Here is a 14,782-nt window from a genome sequence, read left to right as displayed (position 1 = left end):
TTCTTGATGATGCACAAAAAACAAAACATGCAAGAATTAAATCCCCCTTCCAATATCCTGGATATAGTGTCCACTGGGCCATCTTGTTTAATGGAAGATAATCTGAAAATGAAATAGCACAACCTGGTGTCAACATAAAACACAGCCATGACAAGCCGGAGAGCGGCATTTTGTCCTCACCGGGGATGTAAAGAATTCAGCAGAGGCAGGGATATATACGGATGTATTTCAAAACTGCCGTCTACTTAAAGTTAATTGCGTTTAGTTAGTGGCGCTGTAGCCGGCAACAACAGGATGAAGCTGTCTTTTCTTTAAATTGTGCTTCCTTTTGGCCCTTGACAGCTGTCATGGGAGCCAAGTTTAACCACGGTTTTGCCGTGTCAATGCCTTTTGGTGCGCTGAGTCTGAACAACCTCATGAGTCCATGCATAAGCCATGTGTAGTCATATGTCTTTAATGTACTTTGATGTGTTTCAAGCTTAAAAGCATTAAAGCACTGAATGCAAAATTAGACCCAACACATTTGGTAATCTGGTTTTAGGACACTTTATTTTATGGGTCAATCAATTCTAATTCATTTCCAAAATGTTTACTGCAAAGAACTATCTAATTTAGTACTAACTGAAGGGGAAATGGAATTTTCCTTGAAAGAAAAGTTTGATTTAAATTCACTAAAACATCAGTTTCATTATTAAGGCAAGACACTGAACCCCGAGTTGCCCCCGGTGCTGCGCATCGGAGTGTGAATGTGTGTGAGTGTTTATCTGATGAGCAGGTGGCACCTTGTACGGCAGCCCCAGCCACAGTGTATGAATGTGTGTGAATGGTGAATGTTTCCTGTAGATGTAAAAGCGCTTTGAGCAGTTGTTAAGACTGGAAAAGCGCTATATAAATACAGCACATTTACATTTATTTATTTATTTATTGGTATATATTTATAGCCAAACCTTTATTTTAACACACTATATCTTGGCTACAGCAGGCTACACCACTCAGACTATTTTTCACTATAGTCAATAAGAAATGACACAGTCCTTTCATGGCACTTCTTGGAAATGTAATCTATTCTAAAATTCCAAACCCATAAAAGAAAGTGTGACCAATGAGCCTGTTCTACCAAAAGTTAATGATGTTTTGGCTCTGGTGATGGAAGCATGTAGGAAACGGTTGTACTGTGACATACAGTAGCAGTGAAAGGTAAAGGTGTTGAGGTCAGAGCTGGTTGTTTTAAATGTCTGTCTTCAGTTGGATTTAGTGTCCAAATCATGGCAAGAAGATTGGAAGTTAAGGTTTCAAAATTATATTAAAGATTAAAGTCGGAAATTCGTGAAAAAGAAAGTCAGATTTGTCTGATATTAAAGTGGCACATTTACAAGTAAAGCATAGCTTTTGTTCCCCTCCATAACCAGTGTGTGCCACAAGTTGGCCTGAAGCACGCCAAACACACTTTGGATCACTTCCTTGGCGCACCTGTGGCACACTTGGGCACAGGGTGGGATCACAAAGAAGGCATTGTTATTATTATTATTATTATTGGTGGGTGCATTAGAGGCGTTTTTGGCAATCGTGGCCTATCACTCCTTATCACATCCACTCCTTTCCTTCCCTTTAGTCACAGAGCTCTCTCCAACATGGCACACTGACATTTTGGATATCCTGTAGAGAGTTTTCCTCAGAGAAAACTTATTGATGTCTAGGACTTGGCACAGAAATTATTTTTATACTTCAATATTGAACCTGAAGGATCTCTATCACATTATGATGTTTGTAAGAGCCCCGTTTCTCCTTTATGTTTATTAGGGCTGGGTATTGTTCAAAAAATGTCAATACAGGACCGATATCAATACCATGACTTCGACACCGATTCCGAAACAATACTTTTTTTGATAACAATTTTATAAAACAAAAATAAATTACACATTACCACAGAAATCCTGCGTGTCTCTACGACCACAAACATTATTAGATCTTGGTAGAAGCATGCTACATACTTATTGGCTGATGCTGATGAGACTGACCCCTTAGGTATTGAATGATGAGGGTTTTTTCAATACTCGGTACTTTAGAGGCTATTTGGTCGGTCCCCTTAAAAGTATTGAATTCTGTACCCAGTCCTAATATTTGTGGTCTCATTTATGTTATTCATTGATTATTATATTATGCACTGATACTGTAGGTGGTGGGCGTGTTCACCAGGGTTTGGGCGGAAGTCATTTATATTTGTTTGCTTCCCCTGTTGATCTAGTTTTTGGGCTTTGACAGAGAAGGGGGTGAGCCTGGGAGAAAATACTTTCTGTTGACTACACTTAGTATTCTCATCACTAAGTCATTTTTCATTGGACAACTGCTGTACTAGTTGTATTTTACGTGTGAAGGAATACATGATCGAATTTGAATCTTAAGCACGTCATAGTGTTGATCATCTCTCGGTGTCCCTCGCGGCTGCGTTATTTTCAACTGCTTACAGTCGCAATATTGTCCATCACAGTCACACATTCCCGTAGGCTATGGTAATTAAAAATGTGGAGCTCGAGGCCAGCCCTTGTTAATAAAAAAAAAAGATGACACGTGCAGTCGGTTACCTGGTGTTTAGGATGGTGATAGACTGGGCAGGAATGGATGGTCCTGAGGGAGTTAATACGATGATAAGTGGAGCAAGAAGTTTCAAGTGATTTATTGCGGAGCTGTGTGAACTGTTTTCATTGTGTCAGTCTCCAACACAATGCAGAAGAAACGGTGTATGATAATTAATCAAAAGGCGCGTATAATGTGCACATAGCATTATAAAATGTAATCAGAAAGGAGTCTTGAAAGGAGTTACCGTAATTGCCACTCTACGTGGAATTTGCCTTGGTGATTGGTGCACATACACAAACAATCATATTAAACACTGTAAAGTAAATGTCTTCAGTAATACTAGTACAGTGATAATGGCACCAGAAAACACCAGTGTTGATTTTACATGTTGAAAAGAAATCTTACCAGCGCCTGCCAGCTATTATACAAAAACTACAACCCATACTGTCACAATTCACAACCGCGTCTCCTTTTCTCTGCACTAGTTATCATAAATAACTAGTACGGTGCCCGTTGAAAATGTGCCTGTTTGGAACGGGCCGATTGCTTGGCCTATAGTATTGCTGCTTGTAGAATTCATCAAAACCAAATTGTACCCCAAAATGACCTACAGAACGACCTCAAACCACTTCATGTGCAACTTCACTGTACACCCTACTACTAACTTACGGATTTACCTGACAGAAAACGTTGCAGATTCAGAATGTAATCACAAAATATCCCAATGACAATGTGGAGTAATCAGACATTAGCCTCATGGACTCATGGCAGTGTGCAACCCACCCGGCCCGTTATGAGAGCTAATCAGCTCATATCTGCGTTAATCAACCACAAGAACCCTACTGTGTGTGTGTGCGTGTGTGTTGTGCGCGTGCGCAGAGGGAGAGAGAAAGAGAGAGAATGTATTGTCTTGTGTCGTATGATCGTTAACAAATTTAACATTTCAGCAGAGGTGTTAATTTCCATGCAGTTTTAATGGCTTGATGGTTAACGGTGAAGTAAGAGATATGATTCACGGGGGTGTTTTGGGGACGGTAATGTTATTAGTTAGCAGTAGACCTAATTAACCCGGGGTAGGTAGGTGATAAAAAGTGCTGTGTCTGCCCAGTTGAGGGCTGAGATTTTCTCACATTGCACAGCTCTGTGAAGGAATAATCCGAGATGACTGTATAGTCTGCCTCAGGTTAGAAGGGGTGAATGTACATCTCACAGCAACTTAATACTATATAGTGTCTGATTATTGTTTGATATTTAGCGTTGGCAAATGGCTTGTTGTCGAGTTTGCTATCAGCAAATAAATAGACACCAAAAGCGCAGCGCCTTCTTTTTTCGCCAACCTTATTCCAACAGTCTCGATGTTCCTTTCAGATATCCGCCCGTGCTCCAGGAACATGAAGAAAAGTTAGTTTGGTATATCCAGCAATCATGTAGCTAATGTTTCTCAGTGTGCAGTGTTAGAGAGGGAGTGGCCAGCGGCTAGAGCGGCAAAAGCCAATGTGTGCTTCTTTTACCGATATATATATATATATATATATATATATATATATATATATATATATAATATATACATCTTTTCTAATCCAAACAACGTCAAACTTGGCACTGCACTACTCATGCCCGTAGCAAGACACCTGTTAAGTATGGTATATAACACACACAAACAAACACACCAAACAACCAACACCACCCACCACCACACACACACACACACACACACACACACACACACACACACACACAGACAGACGTTCCTGCAATTTATAGATAGATATGGTGATTCTTGGCTAAGATCCAGAGGATTTTCTTATTGCCTTGTGCGGTGTGTTGTGATGAGTTTGATCCAAACTTGCAAAGTGAAGAGATGTGGTTACTCCGGTCTTCCTACATTACATTACATTACTCCGGTCTTCCTGCCACAAATCATTTTGTGACTTTTCATTTATGATCATCAGAGGAATAAATGAAGTAATGAATGAAGAAATTTATTTCAGGCATATCTAAAATAAACCAAACTAAACATCAAGGAAATGTACTGATAAGTTAAATAAGCAAAAAATTCAATAAACAAATAAGAGCATTTGCCAACATAGACATGTCTGAAAAGGATAAGGAAGAAGTATACACTTATTCAGTCCTATCCCTTTTTCCATAACTTAGAAATTTTGTTTTTTTATATGAAAAATTAAACAGTTTCAAAAACATATAAAAATTCCCCACAACTTTAAAATCTCATGCGTTGTTTTCCTTTACTTGATTAACTAATCTGGGATATTCAGAGTTTTTTTCTGAATACTACCTCCCTCCCCGGCTCCGTTATTTAGTTTTTACTTACAATGGCCCTAATATGCCATCGTAATATCATATCACTGTAGGTCACTGTTTTCCATTAATCTTTCAAAACTCTGTTGCAAATTAAAAGCTGTGTAAACTGTAATCTGGTGCATTTACGCTGTAATACATCCCTGAGGGTAACACATGTGGAGGAATACTTAGCAGGCAAAATCCTTTGGGCCACATCCAGCAGGCAGAACGGTGTTACATAAATATAGGGATGAATAAGGAGGGTGGAACATTACACGTTGTGTGTTTGGAGGGGCAACATTTGATTCCTGGGCTCAGCAGCAGATAGTCATAATTCTGTTATAAATGCAGTGAGAAGAAAAACTCTGGTGAAGTACCGGCACAATTTTAACTTCACATGATGACCTGATGCAAAAAGCTGCTCCTAATCATACTTATTCACAGAGAGGGGATTGTAAGATAGTTCCTACAGTGTTTATGCTTGGCTTGTTCTATAGTTTGAAAGGATGCTTCTGGTTTACTCAATACCTATGTAGAAAATACAAGAAACAAACTATGATACAGAAGATGAATCTAAAGTTAAACTAACAATCTTGTTGCCATTGTATAGTATTCAAAAGGAGCCAGCTGAGGTGGTTCGGGCATCTAGTAAGGATGCCCCGTGGGCGCCTCCCTAAGGAGGCGTTCCAGGCACGTCCAGCTGGGAGGAGGCCTCAGGGAACACCCAGGACTAGGTGGAGGGATTATATCTCCAACCTGGCCTGGGAACGCCTCGGGATCCCCCAGTTGGAGTTGGTTAATGTGGCTTGGGAAGGGGAAGTTTGGGGTCCCCTGCTGGAGCTGCTGCCCCCGGAAGCCAACACCGGATAAGTGGACTAAGATCGATAGATGGATGGATGGATTTCAGTTTATACAAATCATTTCATATTGTAAACAAGCTGTACAACAGTTGACATAAAACCTCAGTCGCACTCAGTGGGCTGTCATTGGTCTTTGCTTCCAGTTGATTCTCAGTGGATGTTTTTCAGGCTTAAGTCAGAGCTTTGGACAGTTATGTGTCCCTTATTAATGTTCCTCCAACCATTTAAAGGATAAGGCTTAAGTTATTCTAAATTATTCCCACGGAAAAAAAACCCAAAACCCCCAAAAAATGCAATATGTAAGTGCGTCTCTCAATGCTTGACTTCCCTACGCTGTCTGTGGCCCTCAGCCCCATGTAGGGCTTGGCGATATGATCTAAACATGTACCACCACACCCAATTTAATCGATTCATTCCCCCTTAAAAAAACAACTATAAAAGACAAAGGAATTGTTCAAATAAGTTTTATTTAAATTGTAACAATACAAATTGCAAGTGATCAAAATCTTGTATCCAGAGCGGACATCACCAACCTATGTGCATGGGTTGCCATGGGTTGTCATGGGTTGTCATGGGTTGCCGTAACATTGTAGGCGTTAGTGACCATGTAGCTAGCTATGCTGATGGCACAACTTTCCGACATGGAGCCATGAGCTAGCTAGCTAATTAGCCAGCCTAAATGAGTAAATTTTAACAATTCCATGCTTCATCCACACACTCCTGTCACAGAGCAGGAAAGCACAATGCTATTTCCAGATTAAATAATCAGTGTAGCATAGAAGGTGGGTATTCTGTACTGTAATTACCCAAATGGATTTTCATTTTTAAACATTGTAAACCTTACATTCGAATGAATTCATTAAATTGATTTATTGGCCAGCTTTAGCTCCAAGCCCATTGGTTCCTACAGGGATTTTCAGCAGCAGATTAATACACATTTAGTGCCCTAGTGAGTATTTTCCAACAACAGGACACTGTAGGAGTCAAAATAAACTAGAGTGTGTGTGTGTTCATGGAATAATAGTGCTACAGCGTGGCTTACTGATGTCTTTTGAACGTTGTTTTGGACAATGGAGCTCTATGGCACAGAGGAACAAGATATATCAGGCCTTGGATACACACAGTAGTAGAACCGGTGCATTGTTGGTTTGGGTATTTTCATAGGATTTGTTGACAGTAATAAAATATAGAAAATTACTATATTGGTCCTTAAAAAGTGGGGTAGTATGTAGTATGTGTGGTGGATCAAGGTTTCATTTTGATACATGATTGTCTGCGGTTTATGCAATTTACACTTAATATCCAGTTCTATCCCTTTTATTTCACTTCAAGGGGCTTTAAGGTTGTCAGATTTATCATATTCCCCACTGTCTGACAGCATCACATATTGTGTATTAGCTCTACCGGAGGGTCCCTGGTCAAGTCCCCGTATGGACCAAAGTACGGAGTGTGGACCAGTAGCTGGAGAAATGCCAGATACAATACAAACATTTAATTACTTTTGTGTCATTATTTTGATGGTCAAGAATGTGTGTTGATGTCAGATGAACATCAGGTTTTTGATATCAGTTTGATTTGAATTTCCAACCTGTTTTTGGATGTGCGCACTGGGCTTCATTGAAGCAACATTGTGTTTACAACCTGTGAAATATTCCAACTCAAGACGCTATGTTTTTATGGCTGCCCCATTCCATCAGATGGAAATACAATTCAGCCTAACATTTGGTACTCTAAGATCACCACTAGAAGACAAAAAAAGAAAATTAGTTTTTTTTAAACAAGCACACATTTTGACATGAAAACAGTCACATTTATGCTGTTTATGCACATTTATGATCTGAAAATTGGCAACAACCAAATATCATCAGCCTTCATAAAATCTTTCTACTTGGAGGATAGATGATTTCCAGTGGCTGTATCCTACTGACAAATCAGGGCAATTTCCTCTGGGACTGCGAGTGTTGGCAAGGTTGTTTGCTGCTGTTTGTGTATGCTCTGCTGGTCAGCCACAGAAGGTAATTTGAGTGACTGTTTTTCTGTGTGTGAAAACAGTGGAGGTAGGCTATATTTGCTTTGGGTGATTGCATTTCTTGACTGATGTGCTCCTTTTGAAGGTTTGCTACAGTGTATGTGTGTGTGTGCGCGTGTGTGCATGCGTGTGTGTGTGTGTGTGTGTGTGTCTGTGCACACATTTGCTTTTTGTGTGTCTGCATATATGCCTAGATGACTGTATACATTTATTTATATTATACATGTGTGTGCATGTGTGTTTGCCACGGAAAGAAAGAAAGGAAGGGTGAGCGGAATGAAGGGAAAGTGAGAGCTCGCCTGTGGCAGCTTGTGCACCACACAGATTGTCCGCACCGAAGAAAGGAGGGTGTTAGCATCATTACTCCCTGGTGGCCCATTCACATGCAGTCAGAACAAGGTATTTAAATTGCTAATCCTACCCTTTTAGTACCCTTTACCATATGTAGCCTGTATTCCCATGTAGCTAGGCCATTTAGCATATATCTCATTGACTTGAACAGAGAGTAGGTGTCGGCCTGTATTATTACTTGGGCCCTGATAGAGCCACAGCACTCAGAGCTCGGCCCCTTGGCAGCTCTCTCAGCTCTGTAATGGACAGTCTTAGTTCAACTCCCAGCTGTTAGTCAGAGCTCATTTTAATGGTGTGTTTACTACATGAAACCTCTATTGGCCACTTCCATTAATTCTCAGGACAAAATGTACACATATGAAAGGCTGTTGTAGAGCAAAGATGGATCCTGTGTGTGTCAAGAAAAGTTTTTTGATTTTGTTGGAGAATTGCATAGATTTATTGACCACCTTTTTAAGATGCACAAAACATCCCCTACATTACAATTTGCAATATTAGCATGTTGCTATGACAGAAGGTTTGCCATGAGTCCAGAATCCATTTTAGGAAAGAAACCTTACTTAGCAGGTAGAGAGGGTTGTTGTTAATTGCAGGGTTCCTACTGTCCACATGTTGAAGTGCCCTTGAGCAAGGAACTGAACCCCAACCTCTCATTGATGGGGCCAGTGCCTTGTATGGTAGCTAGCAGCTATTGGTGTGTAAGTGAGTGTGTGCAAGGGTCAATGAGAGACAAACTGTAAGTCACTTTGGATAAGAGCTCTATAGAAACGCAATCCATTCACCATTTATATTTATTGTGATGGCAAAGTCACAACACTTTGTGTAATATGCAAATATTTGAGAGACTCCATATTTGCTATGTCTGCACCATTCCATCAATTGGAAATATTCCAGATATCAGTTTGTACTCATAGACATAATACCTAAGCAAAATGATGTACATTTGAACAATGTTTGGCTGCACAACATAAGTTTGTAATGACTTGCCCACTGGGGGTCAGTAGTTAAATAGCCTAAATCTACATGACCCAATGTCACATGCAACAGAATGCCTGTCATTTTAATATTTTAACAATTATATTGGCCAGACTGACATTTGCTGTGAATATTAACATTCACGAAGCAATGAAGTCTGTATACAAAGTCAGTGAATTCCTTTGAAAATGCATGGTCAAATTAGTAAAAGTCTAATAGTAAGGGAGCAGCAGTATTGTAAAATTGAAACATGAATCTGTGTTTATTAAATTGACATCATATTTTTATACAGGCTAGATAGCTGAAAGGTTATACACATTTTAGAGGAAAACCAGTTACGTGTCCCTATTGACATGTTGTATGGAAATGGCATCAAGCCATCCCTAATTATAACTAGGGCCGGGTGTAGTTCATAAAATCTAGTCAAGTAGAACTTTAGGTTACACTTGACTTGAAGGTATCCACATCTATACACATTAAAGAGTGACACGAGACTGTCATAAAACATAAACACGTCAAACGTTTATGACATAATGCTTCTTTTATTAAGTGTCATTCGGTATTGTCATGACAAGTTATGGTTAAGGTTCATGTGTCAGGACTGTGTCATGTCACTCTTATGTAGATACCTTTATTTGTCCCTGAAGGGGAAATTGGTTTTGCACAAGATCAATACAAATACAATAAATAGCAAACAAAAAAACAAAACAAATTTATACATATGTAAACTTAATTCAAAATAAAATATTTAAAAAAAAAAAAGAATAATTTAAACCGGTACTGATATCGATACTATGACTTTGATATTGGTTCCTAAACCATACTTATTTTGACATACTTATTTTTAACACTCCACGCTGATGCAATTTACTCCTTAAGTATTGAAATTGATTATTGAATGACAAGGCATTTTTTGATACTCAATACTTTAAAGGCTATTCTGTCTGTGCCTAAAAAATATTAAATTTGGTACCCAGCCCTAATTATAACTGAATAAAAAGCAAAACAGTTAAGATAAAAAAATATTTTCCCTTTTCATCGTGGCCATTTTAATGTCTTCCATCTGCCCAAGCGGCAGTAGCGTGGCTGTCTGCCGGGATCCAGGCAGGGGAATGAACAGTCTCAGAGTGGGAAGCCAAGATTGGTTTTCTTCTTTTTCTCTCTTCAGGTTTGTGTTTTACAGACAGCTTGTGCAGCCACTGTCTCCTCCTCTGCCTAGACTGTAGTCTCAGGGGGCTCTGCATTATTCATCATCCTTCTTTTCTCTTTGTCTCTCTCCGTGATGCGTATCAATCTTCATTTAGCTTCATTAGACTGCATTAATCAAACAGGCTAAGGGGGAAGTGACTGTGTTGCTTGTCAGCAGACTTCTGTCCTTTCAGTCGTCTCTGCTGCTGCCGCCGGGCTGTTCAGCTTCGCATCATAAACAGGAAGGTTTGAGAATGCATTGCTGTGAGATAGAAGATCTCCAACGCCGTGACCTGCGGCGCCTTACCCCCCACTTCAACACCCAACCTCCCACCACTTTCGCCACCTCCAGAGCACACTCTGGGATGTGTGTAATGGAGAAAGAGGATATTAGACATAGAGCGCACACAGAATGAAAATGCAGCAGGGAAATTGATTCTCTGGAGGGCGCTGCATTTAAAGACATTTACCATCATTCCCAAACTGATACAGTATGTCACCTCTATTAGTGGGGACAAGAGGTCATCTGAGCAAATTATCTACTTTATTTGATATAGAGTGCACCACATCAGAATCCGACGTGGTTTTATTGCCACAATAAGTACACTTATGTGGAATTTGCCTTGGTGAAAGTTGCATACATAAACAAAAACATTAAACATTAATATGAAATAAATAAATAAATACAGAAAAAGAACATTATATACGTACGTACAAAGTTGCTCTTGCTAAAGAAAAAAGGCTGAATGGGTTGATTGCAAAATTTGCATTTGAACATATGATATACAATGAGCAATGTACATCTACAGTACATATGAAAAACTGAAAAGACATGTAGAGTCTTAAAGGTCCCATGACATGGTGCTCTTTGGATGCTTTTATATAGACCTTAGTGGTTCCCTAATACCATATCTGAAGTCTGTTTTATATAGACCTTAGTGGTCCCCTAATGTCATATCTGAAGTCTCTTTTATATAGACCTTAGTGGTCTTCTAATACCATTTCTGAAGTCTCTTTTATATAGACCTTAGTGGTCCCCTAATACCATATCTGAAGTCTCTTTCCTTAAATTCAGCCTTGGTGCAGAATTACAGCCACTAGAGCCAGTCCCACAATGAGCTTTCCTTAGGACGTGCCATTTCTGAGTCTGTAGCTTTAGGGAGGAGAGAAAGGGGGGGGGGGGTGATGTGGAGGCTGGGGGTGTGGCCTTGACCAACTCCCACTTTGCTTGTTTGAAAGCCATGATGTCTCTCTCTTATGGGTGGGCCAAATTCTCTGGACGGGCATAGCAGAGAAAGGATTGGTCACCTTGCTCCTTATGACCTTATAAGGGGCAAGATTCCAGATACGCCCATCTGAGCTTTCATTTTCTTAAAGGCAAAGCAGAATACCCAGGGCTCGGATTACACCTATTGCCATTTCTTGCCACTGGGAGACCGTAGGCAGGCTGGGGGAACGCATATTAATGTTTAAAAAATCTCATATAGTAACATTTTCATGCCATGGGACCTTTAAGCTTTTATACCCCATATTTTGGTGCTATAAAGCTTACAAACGGAGCTGAGAGAGATACAGCAAATACATCATCCGTTACTTTTGTCTTTTTAATAAAGTACGAGGTTATGGTAAGAGGAAACTCAAATCCAGAGCGGCTGCCTATTTATAAAACAGAATCTATGATGTTTTCCAGTTTATGAAAAACCCCTTGAGCAATACCATTTGAAATACACATTTATTTGCTGTTCTTTGTGTTCGTTCAAAACAAATCTTTCGATGTATTACAGAGAGCAGGACTTGGTGGGCTAAAAATACACGTCTTCAGAGTGTAAGACATTGCAGCACATTTGAATTTCCTTCATCGAGAGACAATGCATCAGGGATCGGTGTGCTATTACTCCGCTTTGATCTGGCAGATTACATCTATGTGTCTTATTCTGGATTCAGCATGGCCTGTCACTTCGCTCTGCACTCTTCCCTGAATTGAAGGATTAAGCAGCTCTTTTGTGGGCACACATGCAGCTCACAGATTAACATACATTCTGGTGAGTACTGACAAGAATAACAACAAACTTCTGCATCCATCAGCCAACCAGACTCAGGAGAAAAATCTCACTAGATGTTCACCACCAGTGAGATTTGATAGATGTCACTTAAAGTACACCTGGTTTATTGACACAGTAGTCCATATTGACAACGTTTTATTTACAGGGGTCTTCAACATTTTTCAAGCCATATTGTTTTGAGTTGCATATTAATGTAGGCCTAACATAACGTGTAGTGTAACCTTTCAACCCGTTCTCACTCTCAACTCGTTAAATATGGACGGGTGTGTCGAAAAAAGGCACCCTTCTGTGTGTGTGTGGAACATACTGGGGAGAGCAGCATCTACACAGGGTTTAGCAAGTATTATGTAAGGGGGAAATTCCGCGTGTGCAAGTTGGTCGGGTGGTGGGGACTTTAACTCAGGGGAGCGGGGTTTGGGTCCCGCGTGTGTCCTTAACTGTCCCGTCATTGCCGCGTGTCAAGGAAGCCACTTTCTTCTTTAACCGGCCCGTTATTCCCGCAAGTCACAGAACCGTAAGCCCACCCACGATCTTTTTCTAAACCCAACTGTCCTGTTCCCGCAAGTCACAGAACCATAAGCCCACCCACAAGCTTTTCCTAAATCCACCCGTCCCATTACCGCAAGTCACAGAACTGTAAGCCCACCCACAAGCTTTTCCTTAACTTAACAGCGTCAAGAGGGACGCCAATAGTCCCGACCAAGCATGTGTTGTGTGACGGTAAAGGAGACTTTTTGCGTCAATAACAACGACAAAGCGTCCATATTTTACAAGAATGTGTTGAACCTTTCATGTTGCTCTACAAAACTAAACTATATACAAATACATACAACATCATGTTTAAATGTCAAACATTCGTGTGCAAGGCACAGGGAATCCTTAACTCTATCAGTGGATTGCTACCATAGTGGCTATAGTTATCGTATCATCAGTGTTGTTGAGGTCGTTGCTGTTTTTTACGAGTAGGCCAATTTATCATATCCAATAATATGTTGGATTCATGTTAGTGTATTTTTTAGACTATTTTAAGTTTGGAAGGATAGAACTTTCAAAAAAGGTATTAAACAATAATTTGGCGGCCCCACTGCAATGACTCTGAGGACCCCCTAGGGGTCGTGGACGATCACTGATTACAGGATAGTTCGGAGGTTCTACCGGAAGGCCCTCACTTTTCTCTTTCTTTGCGTTGGCATTCTAAACTCCGGTCGATTCGGGAAATATCCTCCGAGCTAGAACTGACAAAGTATATTTACCTTTTCTTTGAGTAATATTCTCATCACACACTCAACAGCATTTTAAATGTCAGAGCTCGCCTCCTCACGTACACACAACAAGTTCCTTCCCGAGACTATTTAGCACCGACACCGTTGCTCCTTCCGGAGCTTAGCACCGGCCATAATGATTGTGATTGGTTTACAGAAATGCTAATAAACCAGAGATTGTTTCTCTCCCATTCCGGATTGCTGTGTGGACTAGCCAGACCCTCCTCCACAGCGCTGTGGAGGAAGGTGTGGCATTGCGAGACTATTACACCGCAATGAGTGCAGCCTCATATTAACATTCATACATTAGCTAAGTGTCCTTATTTAGTTTATTTTTCCCTATGTGAGTTCTTCTGCTGATGACTAATCAGTGTGAACATCAAAATTAAAGAAATTGAAAGGACGACTACAAGGACATAATTAGTCAAATCAGATTTTGAGTATAAGCAACTTACATGAGTATTTAATTTAAGTACCTAACTTTGTCTAATTTGTCTTTGAGTGCGTCAAAACTAGGATTTTTTTTTTTTTTTTTAATCTCCCACAGCCTCACAACACTGATCTGCTTAAACTGGAAGAATAACATTTCAAGGCAAAATTCTCCCTTGGTCAGTGACAGGGGAGTCAATCAATCAATAAATAGTCACTCAAGGATGAAGTTGTCACATGTGTGGCTGCAGTCAACTGGATAAGTGCACACCCCGCCCAACTCAAGATAATACATCACAAACCAATTTACATTTAGACGAAAACCCCATCTCAAGGAGTAAAGGAAAAACGAATATACATTTAGTTTACATACTGTTTCTAGGACTGGAAAAAGGAATCAGTCTGAAAATATGAGAAATTTTGAGAGCTAGCGCTTAGTAATTCATTCTCAAAAAAGGGGTGTTGAATGAGAATACTACATGTAGTCACACAGGGGCAAATATATGAGTAACCAGGACCCTCGTGTGAGGAGGGCCCAAAATTAAGCTTGAATGAATGGCTGTGGATGCGGGGAGGGGCCCATAGAGAATGCCTTTCTACAGGGCCCAGAATTTTGTGCTACAGCCCTGATGCCGATAGTACTTGAGAAGATTGATAGCACTCTCATGTCTGTATGGGAAATACAGTATGAGGTCACAGCCAGCAGGAAGTTAGCTAGCTTAGCAGCTTAGTTTTTTTTTTTTTTTT

At 40.1% G+C, this 14,782-nt stretch overlaps 1 protein-coding gene and 1 long non-coding RNA gene across 4 annotated transcripts in view; both read left to right on the top strand.

The window, feature by feature from the left end:
• The window catches only part of grik2 (glutamate receptor, ionotropic, kainate 2), a 337,350-nt gene that overhangs the window by 291,162 nt on the left and 31,406 nt on the right, over window positions 1-14,782 (top strand). The gene's annotated exons all lie outside the window — the stretch shown is intronic.
• The window catches only part of LOC116690584 (uncharacterized), a 10,505-nt gene continuing 3,718 nt past the window's right edge, over window positions 7,996-14,782 (top strand). Inside the window, exons 1-2 of the long non-coding RNA XR_004332300.1 lie at window positions 7,996-8,006; window positions 11,580-11,584. This is a non-coding gene — a long non-coding RNA (uncharacterized LOC116690584). The remainder of the gene's footprint in view (window positions 8,007-11,579; window positions 11,585-14,782) is intronic.

This window comes from Etheostoma spectabile, chromosome 6, assembly GCF_008692095.1.
Source record: "Etheostoma spectabile isolate EspeVRDwgs_2016 chromosome 6, UIUC_Espe_1.0, whole genome shotgun sequence".
NCBI classification, from domain to species: Eukaryota; Metazoa; Chordata; class Actinopteri; order Perciformes; family Percidae; genus Etheostoma; species Etheostoma spectabile.
This window is presented reverse-complemented; position numbering and strand designations above follow the sequence as displayed.